This window comes from Carcharodon carcharias, chromosome 20 (assembly GCF_017639515.1).
Source record: "Carcharodon carcharias isolate sCarCar2 chromosome 20, sCarCar2.pri, whole genome shotgun sequence".
Lineage (NCBI taxonomy): Eukaryota > Metazoa > Chordata > Chondrichthyes > Lamniformes > Lamnidae > Carcharodon > Carcharodon carcharias.
In genome coordinates this window covers 80,713,475-80,730,008 of record NC_054486.1, presented here as the reverse complement: position 1 = coordinate 80,730,008, position 16,534 = coordinate 80,713,475, and positions in this window count along the sequence as shown.

Here is a 16,534-nt window from a genome sequence, read left to right as displayed (position 1 = left end):
ATGGTTGATGGATGTTTTTGCAAGTGGAGAGTGATTTGCAGAGGCATTCCACAGGGCTCTGTGTTGGGGCCTTTGCTGTTTGTCATATATATTAATGATTTGGACTTAAATGTGGGAGGCATGATTGGGAAATTTACAGATGACACAAAAATTGTTTGCGTGGTTGATTGTGAAGAGGCTAGCTGTTGTCTCCAGAATTATATCAATGGTTTGGTTGAGGTGGAAAAGGGGCAAATGGAATTCAATCCAGAGAAGTGTGAGGCAATGCATTTCAGGAGAGGAAACAAAGCAATAAATGGGAAATATTGAGAGGGGTTGGGGAAGTGAGAAACCTCAGAATGCATGTTCACAGGTCCCTGAAAGTGGCAGGGCAGGTGGATAAGGTGGTAGAGAAAGCATATGGAATTCTTTCCTTTATTGGATGAGGTATTGAATACAAAAGAAGGGATGTAATGCTAGAACTGTATAAAACGTTGGTTAGGTCACAGCTGAAATTTTGTGTACAGTTCTGGTCACCACATTACAGGGTGGATATAATTGTTCCAGAGACAGCACAGATGAGATTTACAAGAATGATGCCAGGGCTGGAAAATTGCAGCTATGAAGAAAGATTGGATAGGCTAGGGTTGTTTTCCTTAGAACAGAGGAGGCTGAGGGGTGACTAAATTGAGGTGTACAAAATTATGAGGGCCCTCAGTAGGGTAGACAGGAAAGATCTGTTTCCACTAGCTGAAGAATCAATTACATCAATTACCAGGGGGTATAGATTTAAGGTGATTGGTAGAAGGATTGGGGGGACATGAGGAAAAACCTTTTCACCCAGAGGGTGGTGGGTATCTGGAATTCACTGCCTAAGTTGGTGGTTGAGGCTGAAATGCTCAACTCAATTAAAAGGTATCTGGAAATGCACTTGAAGTGCTGTAACGTGCAAGGCTATGGACCAGGAACTGGAAAATGGAATTAAAAATGAATGACTAGCTTTTTTTTTCTCTTTTTATGGCCTACACAGACATGATGGGCTGAATGGCCTCTTTCTGCACTGTAACTTTTCTATGGTTCTAATTTGATACAACGGCTATGAAGAAAGGGTGATATTTGTCCAAGTCAGGATGAATACAAGAACATAAGCAACAGGAGCAGAAGCAGGCCATTTGGCCCTTTGAGTCTTCTCTGCCATTCAACAAGATCTTCGCTGATCTTCTATCTGAGCTCCACCAGTATTGTATTCCACCTGCCGTGTTCATACCACTCACCCAACCTTTTTATATTCCTCTGCACCCTCTTTGTGCCCTCCTTACTACATACTTTTCCTAACTTTATATCATCAGCACACCTGGATACGTGGCACTCAGCCTTTTATCTAAGTCATTAATATAGGTTGTAAATAGCTGAAGCCCAAGTACTAATCCTTGGGTTACCTCGCTGGTTACAGTCTACCAATCTTTTATTTCCACTCTTTTTTCTGTCTATTAATCAATCCTCAAACCATGCTAATATATTACCCCCAATTCCATGAGCTCTAATTTTTTGTAATAACCTCTTGTGTGGCGCCTTATTGAATACTTTTTGAAAATCCAAATATACTACATCCACTCATTCCCCCCTTACATATCTTACTAAGTATATCCTCAAAACTCCTAACAGAATTGTCAACAATTATTGCTTATTCATATTCTGATTTTCTAAGTGCCCGATCATCACTTCCCTAACAATAAATCCTAGCATTTTGCCTGCTATTGCTGTTAGCCTAACTAGTTTATAGTTCCCCATTTTCCCTCTCCCTTCTTTCTTAAATAACAGGGTTATGTTTTCTACCTTCCAATCTTTGGGAACTGTTCCAAGAATCCAAGGAATTCTGGAAGATGAAAACCAACACATCCACTAACCCCGCAGCTACCTCTTTTAAAGCTCTACGTTACAAGTCCAGGGAATTTATCGACACTCAGTCCCATTAATTTCTCCAATACTCTTTTTTTTCTTGTAGAAATTTCTTTAAGTTCCTCATACTCAGTAGATCCGTGGTTTCCCTTCATTTCTGGAATAATTTCCGTGTCTTCTACTGTGAAGACAGATACAAGATGCGTGTTGAAGAAGCCTCGGAAATTGCTACTGTGCATCCTATAAATAGTACACAAAGCAGCCATGGTGCACCAGTGGTGGAGAGAGCGAATGTTTAAGGTCAAGCAGACTGCCCTGGTGTTGAGTTTCTTGAATGATGTTGCAGTTGCACCGATCTGGGCAAGTGAGAGCTATTCCTTCATGCTCATGACTCATGCCTTGTAGAGTTTGGGAAGCCTGGAGGTGAGCCGCCAGCTGCTGAATACCCAACCTCTGAACTGCTGTCACAGCTAGGATATTTATATGGCTGGTTCAGTTGAGTTTCTGGTGAATGATGACTTGCAGGGTGTTGATGATGAGGGATTTGGCAATGGTGGTGTGATTAAATGTCAAGGGGAAGTGGTTAGACTCACTTTGTTGGGATGGTCATTGCCTGGCACTTGTGTACATTATGAAATACCTTCATAATGAATACATTTAATTTTTCAGTTCTTGGATGAGTAGAATTCTGCCTACCCATGATGCAGCACCATCACCCCCACAACATATAGATGTGCCAGGAAAGTGTTGGGTGCACAACTAAGCCTCAGTTAATCCAGGCAGTGGAAACATATCCTCAAGATCCCAAAAGTGCTGCATAATAGTTGTTGTTGCAATATATGCCTCATTGTACCCATATTCTGTTTCAGAACAAAGGTTTCTCAGTTAAGACACACACCACATAGATACAGCACAATATTCATGTACCAGCAGCCAGTCTTGCATTCTGTTACGTCCACTGAATTGGAGGGGCACGTGGGATTGTGTAAATTAAAGGCAATGAGTGAACTGCCAGGGAATCTATAACAAATATGCATGATCCACTGCTGAATGTTGCAAATCATCTGTACATTCAGGAAATAGGTTCCCTTGCTGAAACGTTCTGGTAACCTGCAGCCTGCTGCACAATATTTTAAAAGAGAGGGGCATTTTCTTAATGGCAACAGCTACAGTTGGACACAAATAAGGTAGAATATAAAGTGAGTGAGTAGCTGTTCATGATTCGTAGACAAGTACAGCAAACTTTGATCAATTACTTCTTTGTTATTTTCAGATAAGTCCTGTGCAGTACATCAACTGAGAACCAACAATACATCAACTATTAATACCAATGTACTATATTCTTTCCCCATTATAATTGTTCCTTCCAAGCCTCTCAAGCATTCCCAAAGCATCCTAACATCTGATCAGGATTTTGTCTGAACTTCAATCTCACACAAAGGCTCCAAGATTATATTATATAGTTAGTTATAATTCCATTTTCAACCCTCTCCACATGCTTCTCCAGTGCTACAGCTCTCCTCGCATAAGTGTGAACAAGTGAATTCTATATCAGATGCTATGTTTGATTGCCCATTGAAATTTATGCCAGGTAAGATGTGGTGGAGCACCATATTTGCAATAATTTATATTTACATAGCATCTTTAATATAGTGAGATACTTCAAGGCACCTCACAGGAGCAATATCAAACAAAATATGACACCATGGCCCAGATTTCTGCCAGTACAATGGAGAGACTCTGTCATGGCAAAAATAGCAGAACTGCCCTAAAATTATAAGTCGTGCCCCTGACCATGACATTTCCCATTCAATGTTCCCATAGATGTTCTATATATTGAGACCAGTTTTCTGTGGCTGGCTCAAAGAGATCAATTCTGCCAAACTGTGGCATCTCGGATGAGTATATTTGCTTTTCTTTTTAATGATCTTAGATACTCAAAATTGCTGGGTGAGGAACAGCATCGGATCTGATTTATCCTCATTGCCAGTTTGTTATGGAGTTGATTTTCCAGGCAACCTCTTTTAGTGGAAACAATGATCTTTATTTACAAGACAACAGCAGCAGCTACATGTCTGTATCTAACTCTATAAAGAAGAACTCTCCCCTAGAGGTTCAGGTGCTACAAAATGATTGGTTTATGCAGATCATGTGATCTTACAACACAGGATTATTCTTAAAGGTACAGTCCTACGTTTATCAAAACTATAATTACTACAGCCAGCTACTCAGTTCAAGGGCAATGAAGGATGGGCAGCAAATGCTGGCTTTGCCAGTGATGGCCACAAATTATGAAAGAATAGCAATTAAATTTGGGACAAACGTCTGCCAAGTTGAAAACATGTACAGGCAAAGAAATCCAAGTAAAGAGTAAAGAGTATTACCAATGTACCTGATAACTATAAACACCAAACAACACAACTACCTATGATGGTATTAGCAGGCAGAGGACCAAGCCTTCTAGGTCAAAATTGGCTGAGGGAAATTAATCTTGATTGGCCAGTGAGGTTTCAAAAGGAAGTAGGAAGAGTCCCTGAGTAGGAAAAGGCAAGGTACTTCAGAAAGAGCCTGAAGTGTTCAAGAACTGCAACCAGATGAAAAATGAGTGTGTAGCCATTCAGCAACATGAGGAAATGAAAACTGTCTTAAACAATGACATGGAAGAATAGCAGAAGAAACTCAAGACTCTGCTGAATTACAGAGCTCAAGATGAAGTAAGTGAGCTTCGTAAAGAAAAGGAAAACCAGTTGAAAGACCTTCACACGCTATAAGGATTCCTCAGGTCAAAGTCTGTACCTCTGAAAAATTAAAAAGAGAAACAGGAAGAATTTAACATCACTCTGAACAAACTGAAGAACCTAGTTGGAAGAGAAGATGCAGCAATGTTCAAGTTACCAGGAGGAAGCCAACAGATACAAGAAGGAGGCAGAAGAGCTGAAGAATCAGCTGATTGAAGCTAAAGAGGCATTGCAGGAAACATCATAGAACTTTCCAAGATGCGAGCGGATAATGAAATCATGGGCAACTCAATGACTGAACTAAGACAAGTTGAGATTTCACTTGAGAGAAATCTGGCTGACTCTGAAGTCAAAATGAAGGATGGGACTAAAGTCTGTGGTAGGAAAATGAAGACAAGGAGGAAGAAAGTTCTGAAAAGACAATAAAAGACAATGAAAATATTAACAGGTGAATTGTTGGAAACTAAACTTGCTCATTTCCTATTTCACTACAGAACAACACCCCACACTACTACAATGTAACACTTGCAGAGTTACTGATGAGGTGCCGCCTTTGAATTTTATGATGTGGCAGATGATGCTTGCCAGGTGGATTAAATCCATGAGGGAAACTTGATCACGCTTTCACACTGCTTTTGCAATTTGTATTTATTTTGAGATGCATGCCCTGGATTCAACAGTAATAAGTCCACCAAGTTGTCAGAGATTTTTTAAAAACTAAGTTAGACAATTATTAACAAAAAAAAAGATTTCAACCATATGCATCTCTACCTTTTAGCCTACTTCGATCCCTTCCCTTCACCCCACCTCACAAATTACTATTATAATAACTCTTAAAACCCCTAATTAATCTGGCTGCCAGTTGCATCTCCATTAAGATAATGGTAAAAGAAATAGATTTTAAACAGATTCCAGCAAGTTAACACAATACCCTGGACAGTAGAATTCAAAGCGGCTTTTCCCAGCTTCGGTTTCTGTAGACAGCAGGCGTAATGCACAAACACTGGAGGCTTCTCAAACTTCTGGAAGATCTTACAATGCCTTCCTCTTATTCATAGGCTCATTCTCCTTTATACATGTTTCTCCCTTTTAATGTGTAAATTCCATTGTCCATATATCTTTGGAACTTTACCTTTTTCATAATATAAATCTTTCATGTTGCCACTATATATTTTCAGTAACCCTTGAGAAAAATAAATACATTCCTTACCCTGCTTGTCTGGCTATTTGTAAACTGACTGAGATCCCTTTAAAAACCAAACCCCTCATTTTATCTAAAAATGGAAATTCCCTTTACTCCTTACATGCTAAGACCACAACCATGTTTACTCATTAACATATTAAAGATACTTCTATACCTTACTTCTTCTGATAACTTCAATCCGCAGTTTGCTTGGCTACAAGATGTAATTAAATCACACACGCAGAAACTATCCAAACCCCACTATTAAACTACTTTTACAATAAATCACAATAATATTATGAGAATTATTATTCTTTTGTGACAGGCACAAGACTAAGCCTGATACTTCCCAATTTGGAGGGAAAGGTGTGAAAAGTTAAGAGGACCAAAAAGCGACTCATGATTTGCATAGTTGTGAGTGAGAATTTATTGTTGGTGAAGCAGTATATGTAAGGAATCTTGGTGGAGGGCCAAAATGGTTACCTGATAAAGTAAGCTCTGTGACCAGACCATTGTTGGACCATGTAGAAGTGGAGGTCCGGATCACCCGTAAGCACATGGATCATTTAAGAAGAAAGGAGATACCCCAACAAAATGATGTTCTACCTGTAACCATTGTTGAACCTATGGTTCCTGTTGAAGTTGTTCAACCAAGGACAGACATACCCGATGCCTCTTTAGGAGTGGAAGACACTGAACTGCCTGTGCCTAATGAGATACCTGATGTTAATACCATTCCAGAAAATATGGTTCCTGCCAAAGATTCAGAAGTCGTGGAGCTATGATGTTGCACACGGATCAGGAAACCACCTGAAAGACTGAACTTATAACTTCATGAAAAATTCATCAGGTCTGGCAGCATCTGCGGAGAGGAACACAGTTAACTTTTCGAGTCCTTATGACTCTTCAACAGAACTATGTAAAAATGGAAAAGAGGTGAAATATAAGCTGGTTTAAGCGGGGGGTGGGGGGGGGGTGGTGGGGGGTTGGGGGAAGGGGTGGGACAGGTAGATCTGGATAGAGGGCCAGCGATAGGTGGAGATAGCCAAAAGATGTCATAGACAAAAGGATAAAGAGGAGTTGAAGGTGGTAATTTATATAGATTTTTCTTTTCCCATCTATTTCCATTATTTTAAATGTATTTCCATCCATTGTTTTATCTCTACCTTTTAGCCTACTTCGATCCCTTCCCTTCACCCCACCCCACCCCCACTAGGGCTATCTGTACCTTGCTTGTCCTGCTTTCTACCCTTAATTAGCACATTCCTTAGATAATATCACCACCTTCAACACCTCTTTGTCCTTTTGTCTATGACATCTTTTGGCTATCTCCACCTATCACTTGCCCTCTATCCAGCTCTACCTGTCCCACCCCCTCGCCCTTAAACCAACTTATATTTCACCTCTTTTCTATTTTTACTTAGTTCTGTTGAAGAGTCATACGGACTCAAAATGTTAACTGTGTTCCTCTCCGCAGATGCTGCTAGACCTGCTGAGTTTTTCCAGGTATTTTTATTTTTGTTTTGGATTTCCAACATCCGCAGTTTTTTGCTTTTATTTTTGCTTTTATAATTTCATGACCTATGTAAATATTGTAATGTCATGAGATAAATATCATTGAAAATACAAAATGTATAGAAAAGTTAAAGGGGGAGGAATGTAGTAATTATAGTTTTGATAAACGTAGGACTGTAGATTTAAGAATAATCCTGTGTTGTAAGATCACATGATCTGAGTAAATCAATCTGCTTTTAGCATTGGGAAGTGTTCTTTAATTATAGAGTTAGATGTACACATGTAGCTGCTGCTGCTGTCTTGTAAATAAAGTTCAATGTTTCCACCAAGAAAAGTGTCTGGAAAATCAACTCTACACCACTTGCTAAGCCATTTCAGAAGGCAGTTAAGAGTCAACCACATTGTTGTGGGTCTGGAATCAGATGCAGGCCAGGCCAGATAAGGATGGCAGATTTCCTTCACTAAAGGGCATTTGTGTACCAGGTAGGCTTTTACAATCAATGATTTTAGTCATGGTCACCATTACTGAGACTAGCTTTACATTCCAAATTTATTAATTGAAGTTAAATTCCACCAGTTGCCATGGTGAGATTTGACCCCTGCCCCAGAACATTACCCTGGGCCTTTGGATTACCACTCCTCAACCATTTCCCCTAAAGAGAGATAAGGAGGGGTGAAGCCTTGGAGGTATTTCAAAACAAGGCTGAGAATTTTAAAATCAAGGTATTGGGCAGAGCAGGGGCTAAGATAGGTCATCGAGCACAGGGCTGACGGGTGAAAGTGACTTGGTGTGAGTTAGAATGTGAGCAGTGGATGAACTCAGATTTGTAAAGGGTGAAAAATGGGAGTGTGCCATCAGAACACTAGAATCACAAAGACAGGGATGAGAAGGTTTCAGCAACAGATGAAATGAGGCAATGGCAGAGATGGGTGATATTACATGGGTGGAAGGAAGCGGCATATTTGATGGAGAGGATGTGGAGTCAGAAGCTCAGGTCAGGCACATATAGAATGCTGACCTCTTGTTTAGCCTTCAGACAGTGGCCAGGGAGGGGGATGGAACCAATGGCTACAGAATGGAGTTTGTAGTTTTGATCTTCCTAATGTTTACTTGAAGGAAATTTCTGCAGGATATCAGACCTTAATAAGTCAATTTGCAACATAAGTTGTTCCTAACATTTCAATGTAGAGTGTAGTGTCCTTTACTCTGTATGATAAGTTCCTTATTATTGTACCCTCTACGGGTGTGCTGCCACATGTCTGAATGCTGGGCACTCACCAGCAGTGTCAGGGAATGATATTGGAATGGCACTCACACAAAATGCAGGTGGCAGGTGCTGTGAGGTAGCATACATACCTGGCTCTTTTGGGGCCCAATATCTCATTGAACAAAGACCTTTGGTCTTCCAGTACAGGTTCTGTGAAAACTAATCTCAAGATGCTCAAATGCATTTCACCAAGGGAGCAAAAGCTAACTGCTGTAGCCTTGGGAATTACAGCTTGTAAAGTTGTGGCAGTGTCAATGCTAACACTAGAGTCTTTCCACTGCTGAACTGATGGAAGTCATTGAGGGCATCATGAAGTCATTGTCGCAGTGCACCACCGATCCCTACTTCATTGTAGCAGACACAAGCTTTCTGCTGAATTTCTCTGTGCAATGTTAACTTCTTTACAGCATACTTTGCAGTTCGAAAATTCACTTTGAATAGGTTTTGAATTTGGCTGGGACACTGATTATTTTTCTTTTAAAATTGCAGCTGGCTTTAAATTCCTTTTCTGAAGCTGGGTTTTCCTGAATCGAATCCAGGTCTATTGAGGGAGGACTTCCACTCACAGCCACAGGCCTTTCCCCTGGCCCGTATTTTAGGTTGAGGGTGGTTCACGCTGCTGGCTTGTAGTGAGAACTCAACCTAGCAACAGTGAGCTGGAAAGTGCCCATCAGGAAAATTTGGAAGGGAACCACTAGTACAGCACCAGTGAGGTTTAGTGGGCACATCGTCATAAAGGTGAAAAGGCAACTTTCATATTTGGCCTACAGCTGGAACAAGGACTAGACAGTTTACTTTGCAACATATTCAGCACAGGTATTCAGCATATTGTAAGCAAATGTGTGCTGTAAGGAGATGCTGTGACCAAAATCATTTAATCAGTTATACATTAAAATTTAGTGCTCTGCATCTACCTGCAATGTTATTTTCTTTCTGAGTTCACTGCCCAAAGGCAGGTCCATGGTGATTTTTTTTATTATAGTTAGGGCAAGGAGGCAGGCCCTGAGTCTATCTCAGCTGGAAGGAGGAATTGAACCCTGAGCTGGTGTTAACCTGATCCATGTGCCAGCCAACTGAGCTAACCAGCCCCTCACCTGCGAGCTTGCAAATTTGGCTTTTCTGGGCTTTTTCCTTCCTTCTACCCCTATTACAATTGAGGCATAGCCTCCTTCATAAGCTAACTATTTATATTGTTTCTTTAGCCTGTTATAGGCTAATGCAGCTTATAGCCTACAGTAGCTGTTTGAAATTGGCTCCTTGGAACCACATCACTTTAAAAGAAAATCATTGGATGGAATTCTTCCATGCCCCCGTCGGTGGGATCAATGGTGGTGTTGGGGGGGGTGGTGGTGGGGGGGGTTGTGGTGGCGGTGGTGGTGCAGTGGAGAATTCGGCGGGAGGTTTGATTATATTATCTCAGAGCTATGAAAAATACAAAGCAAAAATATTTCAAAAAGCTGTGAACGTAAAGTGGGATTTTGGAGCTGCAGTGCTAGCAACAAGCTCTCCTGAGTGAGATGCAATAAAAGTTAAAAAAAAGAAGCAGTCAGCAATGTCTCGATTTTAAAATTCTGATCCTTGTTTTCAAATCCCTCTGTGGCCTCCCCTCTCCCTATCTCTGAAATCTCCTTCAGACCCACAACCCACCAAGATATCTGCACTCCTCTAATTTCAACCTCTTGACGATCCCTGATTTTAAACTCTCTGCCATTGGTAGTTGACAGCACCAACACCTGAGCTCCAGAATTCCCTTCCTATATCTCTCTGCTTCTCTTCGTCTCTTCCCTCCTTTAAGATTCTCCTTAAAACCTCCCTCTTTCATTAAGCCTCTGCTCATTTGCCCCAATATCTCTGTCTTTGGTTTATCAAATTTCGTTTGAAGCACCTTGGGACATTTTACCACATTGAAGGTGCTGTATAAATACACATTGTTACTGTGTTCACTGTCACATTGATTGAAGTTTAAAGGGCATTGCCTTGACAGTTTAAAGGTGTACCTTTAGGGAGAGAAATTTTTCAGCTGACTAATGGAGCACTGGAATTCTTCAGAGAAAAAGAAATTGAAAAATGAATGAACAAAAATCGTTTCTATCATAAATTGTTTAAAATTGGTAAGTGTTCATTCTGCTGGACACCTGTTTGGTTGTTTATTGGTCTCTTTATATCATCATACATTATATACAGGCTTTTAATGGCTTGGAGACTTTCCCATCCCCCAGTATTAGACCCTCCCAAGAACCTGGCACAATTGCTGACGGGGGATAAGGGATGTGACCAGAAGCAAGACTAATGAGGCCCCTCTGTAACCCCACCATACCTGTGGGACACATATATTATTTAGGTGCAGGGGGAAACAGAATCATTATTTGTTTATACCACAGAGATGATAAAGCAAAGGTTCAGGTATCTAGAAAGGTCAGGGGGCTCCTTCCAAACTGCCCCACCAGGAAGGTCCCACATCACCATAGTCTGCTGCATATAGTACAGCCTCGCAGCTGTATGTCTGGAGGAGGCACAGCAGCAGGACAAGTCCTCATCAGATGAGGAGAAGCCCTGGGAATTATAACAAAGCACCAAAAGAGGGACAGCCATCTCAATATAAATGCAGCAAGAGATGTATTGTGTGCTATGGTTATGAATCCTTCTGTTAGCAGTAACAGTTACCCCTTTTTCCCTACATCAAAACCTCTCATAATTATGCACATCTCTATTATATCTTCCCTGAACCTTTTCTGCCCTCAGAAGAATCATCTCATTACATCCTTCACCACATTTTTAATGCTGCAGGAAAACAATTCCAACAATTCTGGCTATTTCAATATCACTTACATACTAAGGGTAAAGTTTAAAAGCTGCTGCTATCAAGCAGCACAGTAGACCACAGTGTCAAATCTGATGAAAAATATTAATTTATTGGTATAAATAACATTTGCCTTCAATTCATTCTACATCCAAATGATTAACTACTGTACTTGTCTTAAAAAAATGTTTACCACTTTGTTACTCCTATGAAATGCGCTCTCTCTCTCATTCTCTCTCTCATTCTCTCTCTCTCATGGTCTCAGCATGGAAGGTTACAATGCCACATGTGGCAACTCCACAGAGATACTCTTGGCCAGTGACATCTGCCGCTGCACCTTTGTTGCTGCTGGGGAAGTCGACATGAGGGTATTGGCTGAAGGGATGGTGGCATAGAAGCTGCGCTGAATTCCTGAGATAGAACAGCATGTGCCTCTATCATCGTGCCACTGTTGCTCCAGTGGGTATGTCATTTATCATTTTCACTCATCTAGTGGAGAACAGACTGCAGAAGCTGAATGCCTCCTACAAAGCTCCTATCTACTCTGCCTATCAATCTCTCTGAGATGGAGCCCAGTGACTGCCATTGGTGTTTCTGCCAAAGCTACAAACATGAGCGGTGATTCTCTTTGTGAAAGCCCAGGCTGGTGGGTGATCACATTCTCCTGGGTAAGACGCAGAATATTGATGCCATGTGAGATGGCACCACACAAGCTGGAAATCGGCTCCTCCTCACTTTCAGTCATTGAGGTGTACCCACACTTGTAGCTCTTGTGAGGTGATGAACAGTTTCTACGTGGAAGTGACGCCCAGGTGTTAAAGTTCATAGCACTAACCCTCTCAGCCACCTCTGACTACCCGCACACAACTGCCCCGGGAATACTCCTTTTACCCTGCAGGGAAAAGGACCTCCTTTCTTGTCTTAACATCTTCTGGTAATACCTCCAGGGAGGCATCTGAGAAATGGGGACCTCACAGCTGCCAGAAAGAAATCTTTCCCACCTGACAGTCAGAAATCCAAGCAGGAGATGCAATCTCACTTTAAAAGATACCAGCTTGTCGCTCACCTCAACCTGTCCACGTCACACTTGTGACCCAAGTTAAAATGGTGGCTTTACTATATAAACAATCCTGACTTATCAAAATCAATAAGCGTTCTATTTATTTATGTGTAGCATTTTCAATTATATTTTGCAGTAAGAAATGGAAATAATGTAGTACTTTGTACCAAAGGAAATGTTATGTGAATCAAGTTTCCCCCATGCTTTAGTCAACTCTCCATCTCTTAATTTCCTCAGTAATGTAGTGCAGTATTTACAATACTGGACTAAGAAGCCAGAAGTTCAAATCCTACAATGACCAGTTATGAAATGGGGTTCAATGAATGTGGCAATTTATGGGCAGGATGCAGGGAAAATTATCATGAAAAGTGCAAGCATCCTATAATGTTCACTAATATCCTTCCGGGAAGGACAGAGTTTTTTTAAAATTTCAGTCATGTGATATCGGTATTGCTGGCAAAGTTAGCATTTATTGCCCATTATTAATTGCCTTGGTGGTCAGTGCAGTCCCTGTGTTGAAGATTCTCCAACATTGCTGTTAGGGAGGGAGTTCCAGGATTTTGATCTAGTGACAGTGAAGGAATGGCAATGCATTTCCAAATCATGATGGTGTGTGACTTGGAGGGACTCCAAGTGTGGTGTGACTAGCAGATGGTCATGTTCCGAAACACATGCTGCCCTTATTCTACTTGGTGGTCGAGGTCCCAAGTTTGGAAGATGCTATCAAAGGAGCCTTGGCAAGTTGCTGCAGTGCAACTTGTAGATGGTACTGTAGGTAGGTGACCCCCCACCTCCCCTCTTATATTCCTAATTCTAAGGATCAGCCTGAACTCATCCGGTTGGAGAAAATGGTCAAGTCTTCTTTTCAATAGTTTATTGTAACATTGATAAACTTACAAACATCAGTACCCTACTTCCTTTAAATTATATTAGTACTTAAAATGCTGTTTATTATTTATAACTTACAAACATCAATATCCTGCTTCTTTTTAAGTTCAATCAGTACTCTAATCACACTGTTCCTGTATTTCTGAGCTGCTCCCACGCTGTTAACACTTGAAGAAAATACTGCTTTTGAAAAGTTGCTGCTTTTGTTACTGATGTTTCATGAGTTTACTTGTCCCATTTTAGTTTGTCCAATCCCCTATTCAACTTATTTTCTGAGAAGCTCTATACTATGTAGTACAGCTGTTTCTGATAATCCTGTTACTGCTAAACACACGTTTCTTAAAACTACTACAAATCACATCCATGACAATGATTACCACAAAGCCCCTGCCCAAATCTGTGTCTTCTTACATATTGCAACAATCTCATATCCTGGGTTCATGAGTAGTCCATTAACATATGAAAGTGTTTCAATGGGGAATATCCTGGTTATAACATTATCAGGTTTTGCTCTAATCAAACATCACTTTGGCGTTAACATTTCCAAGGAATGTAGGGTCACATTCAGACACTATGGCTTCATATAGCTTATTAGCCTGTAAGTACTATTTACAGTTCTATAGTTTGACCACAGTAGTTCAATGGTCAAGCCAAAACATTTAACTGGATAGATGCATACACATTGTGTGGTCTGATGGCTTCTGCTATTTCTTGATTGGTATATTGAAAAAGTCACCCATTGTATCTATGCCAGGTTTGCAAACATTTTCTTTAGGTCCAGTTTTGAGGTTCCTTGAATTCTTGGGAGGCAAAGTTTGGCCAATTTCAGAAATTGTCCATTACAAATGGCCTTTTTGCAGTACATTCTTTGGGCTTTCAAATGTTAGCTTCTTTTAAGTTGAATGCATTCTTGCTGCAGGACTTGACCCCCAACTGACTATGTTCTGACTCCTCAGAGTATCAGTCACTTTTAAACCAACATTTCCTGTTCTTGCTAAGCCAACACCTCATGCATTAACTTTTAGTGTCGGCTTTTAAATGTTGGCTTCTTTTAAGTTGAATGTGATCTTGCTGAAAGATTGCTACAGTACACACTTGGTGTGTCAATGGTGAAGAGAGTGAATGTTTAAAGTGGTGGATGGGTTGCCAATCAAATAGGCTGCTTTGTCCTGGAACTTCTCGAGTTTTTTTGGAGTTGCACTCATCCCAGAAAGTTGAGAGTATTTCCTCACACTTTTGATTTGTGCCTTGAAGATGGAAGAAATACTTTGGTGAGCAAGGAGCTGAGTTACTCACCGCAGAATACTTAGCCTCTGAACTAGCCTGGTAACCACGGTATTTATGTGGCTAATCTAGTTAAGTGTCTGGTTGTTAGTGAAGAATGCAGTGATGGTAATTCTGTTGAATGTCAAGGGCAGGTAGTTAGGCTTTCTTGTAGGAGATAATCCTTGCCTGGCACTTGATTGATACGCACATTACTTGCCACTTATTATCCCAAGTCTGAATGTTGTCCATTATCTGATGTATTGCAAATGGAACTGAACACTGTGCAGTCATCAACCAGCATCCCCACTTCTGACTTTATGGTGGAAATAACGTTATTGTTGTAGCAATTGAAGGTGCTTGGACCTCGGACACTGTCCTGTGGAACTTCTGCAGTGATGGCCTGGGGCTTAAATGGTTGCACTCCAATAACTCCAACCATCTTCTCACCACAGATGTTGTCAGAACTGCTGAGCTTTTCCAGCATTTTCTGTTTTTATTACAACCATCTTCCTTTGTATTAGGTAAGACTCCAGCCAGTGAATCTAATTTCCATTGACTTTAATTTTACAAGTTTCTTTATGCCATACTCAATCAAATGCTGCCTTGATATCAACGGCAGTCATTCTCACATCACCTCTGGATTCAGCTCTTTCGTTCATGTTTGGAACAAGGCTGTAATGAGGTCAGGAGCTGAGTGGTCCTGCTGGACCCCAAATTGAATATTGTTGAACAGGTTATTGCTGAGTAAGTGGCACTTAATAGCACTGTCAATAATAGCTTCCATCACTTTGCTGAAGTTTAAGTATGGGTTGCTGGGGTGGAATTGGCCGGATTGAATTTGTCCTGCTTTTTGTAGGCAGGACATACTGGGGCGATTTTCCACACTTTTGGTGTTGTAGTACTGGAAGTGCTTCTTGTAGTGTAAAGGGTTATTGTTAAATATATAAGTATATAGTCTACATCATCAGTGAGGTAACAAAACATGACAACAGAGCATGGACAGAGAAAGCTCTATGTGGAGCTTTGAGCTGATTCTGTATTGTACATAGCCTAATGCTCAATAAAAGGTAGTTTATCAAAAGACTAACCTCCAGCATTATCTGTAAATCCAGACCTTTGACTGCCTCATCTAAGACCCACAATGATGATTACATACTTGTGTATCGCTAAAAAAAGACATGTTGAAGTTTTTCATCTTACATTCATTAGGACACTTCACAATATTAACAATATAAGGCGAAAACAACAATCTATACTGTATGAGAAGAGAATGCTGATTGGCTGGCGAGTGGAATCCAATTGGTAGAGACATTGCCATGGAGAATGTATCAGTTGATAGTGACAGTTTGCAATGGGCAAGATATAGACTGTACCCAATCAGCCCGTGCTTGCAAAACTCAAAACACAGTGTTCAACATTAGATGTGCTTCCGCGATTGGATAACATTTGCTAAATAATCCTCAGTGTGCTAAGAATTACGCTGAGAACTGATTTAAGATTGTCATTTGGGCTCACAGTATGGCACATTTGTGTACACTGGAAGCTACACGTATATATACATATACACAGGGTCTGTGCAGACAGAAAGAACATGTACACACATTGTGCCTGTTTCAGCTAAATAAAATAGGTGACAGCCATTTGCTGACTCATTCCTCAGAGCAATGCTTTGACCAGTCAGGGTCATGTTGCCTGGTTTAAATTCCAGACAATGCTTGGTAGTTAATTGGTGGTCACCATCAATTAGTGAGTTCCCCATGGCAATGGCTCTGCCAATCATAGACCACTTGACAACCAATCAACATTCTCATCTCATACAGTATAACTTGTGTTTTCCCATTACATAGATATTCTTGGTTAGTGTCCTGATGAGTGCAAGACGAAGCTTTGACATGTCTCTTTTTTCAGCAATACTCAAGTTCTCTACTATCAAATGAC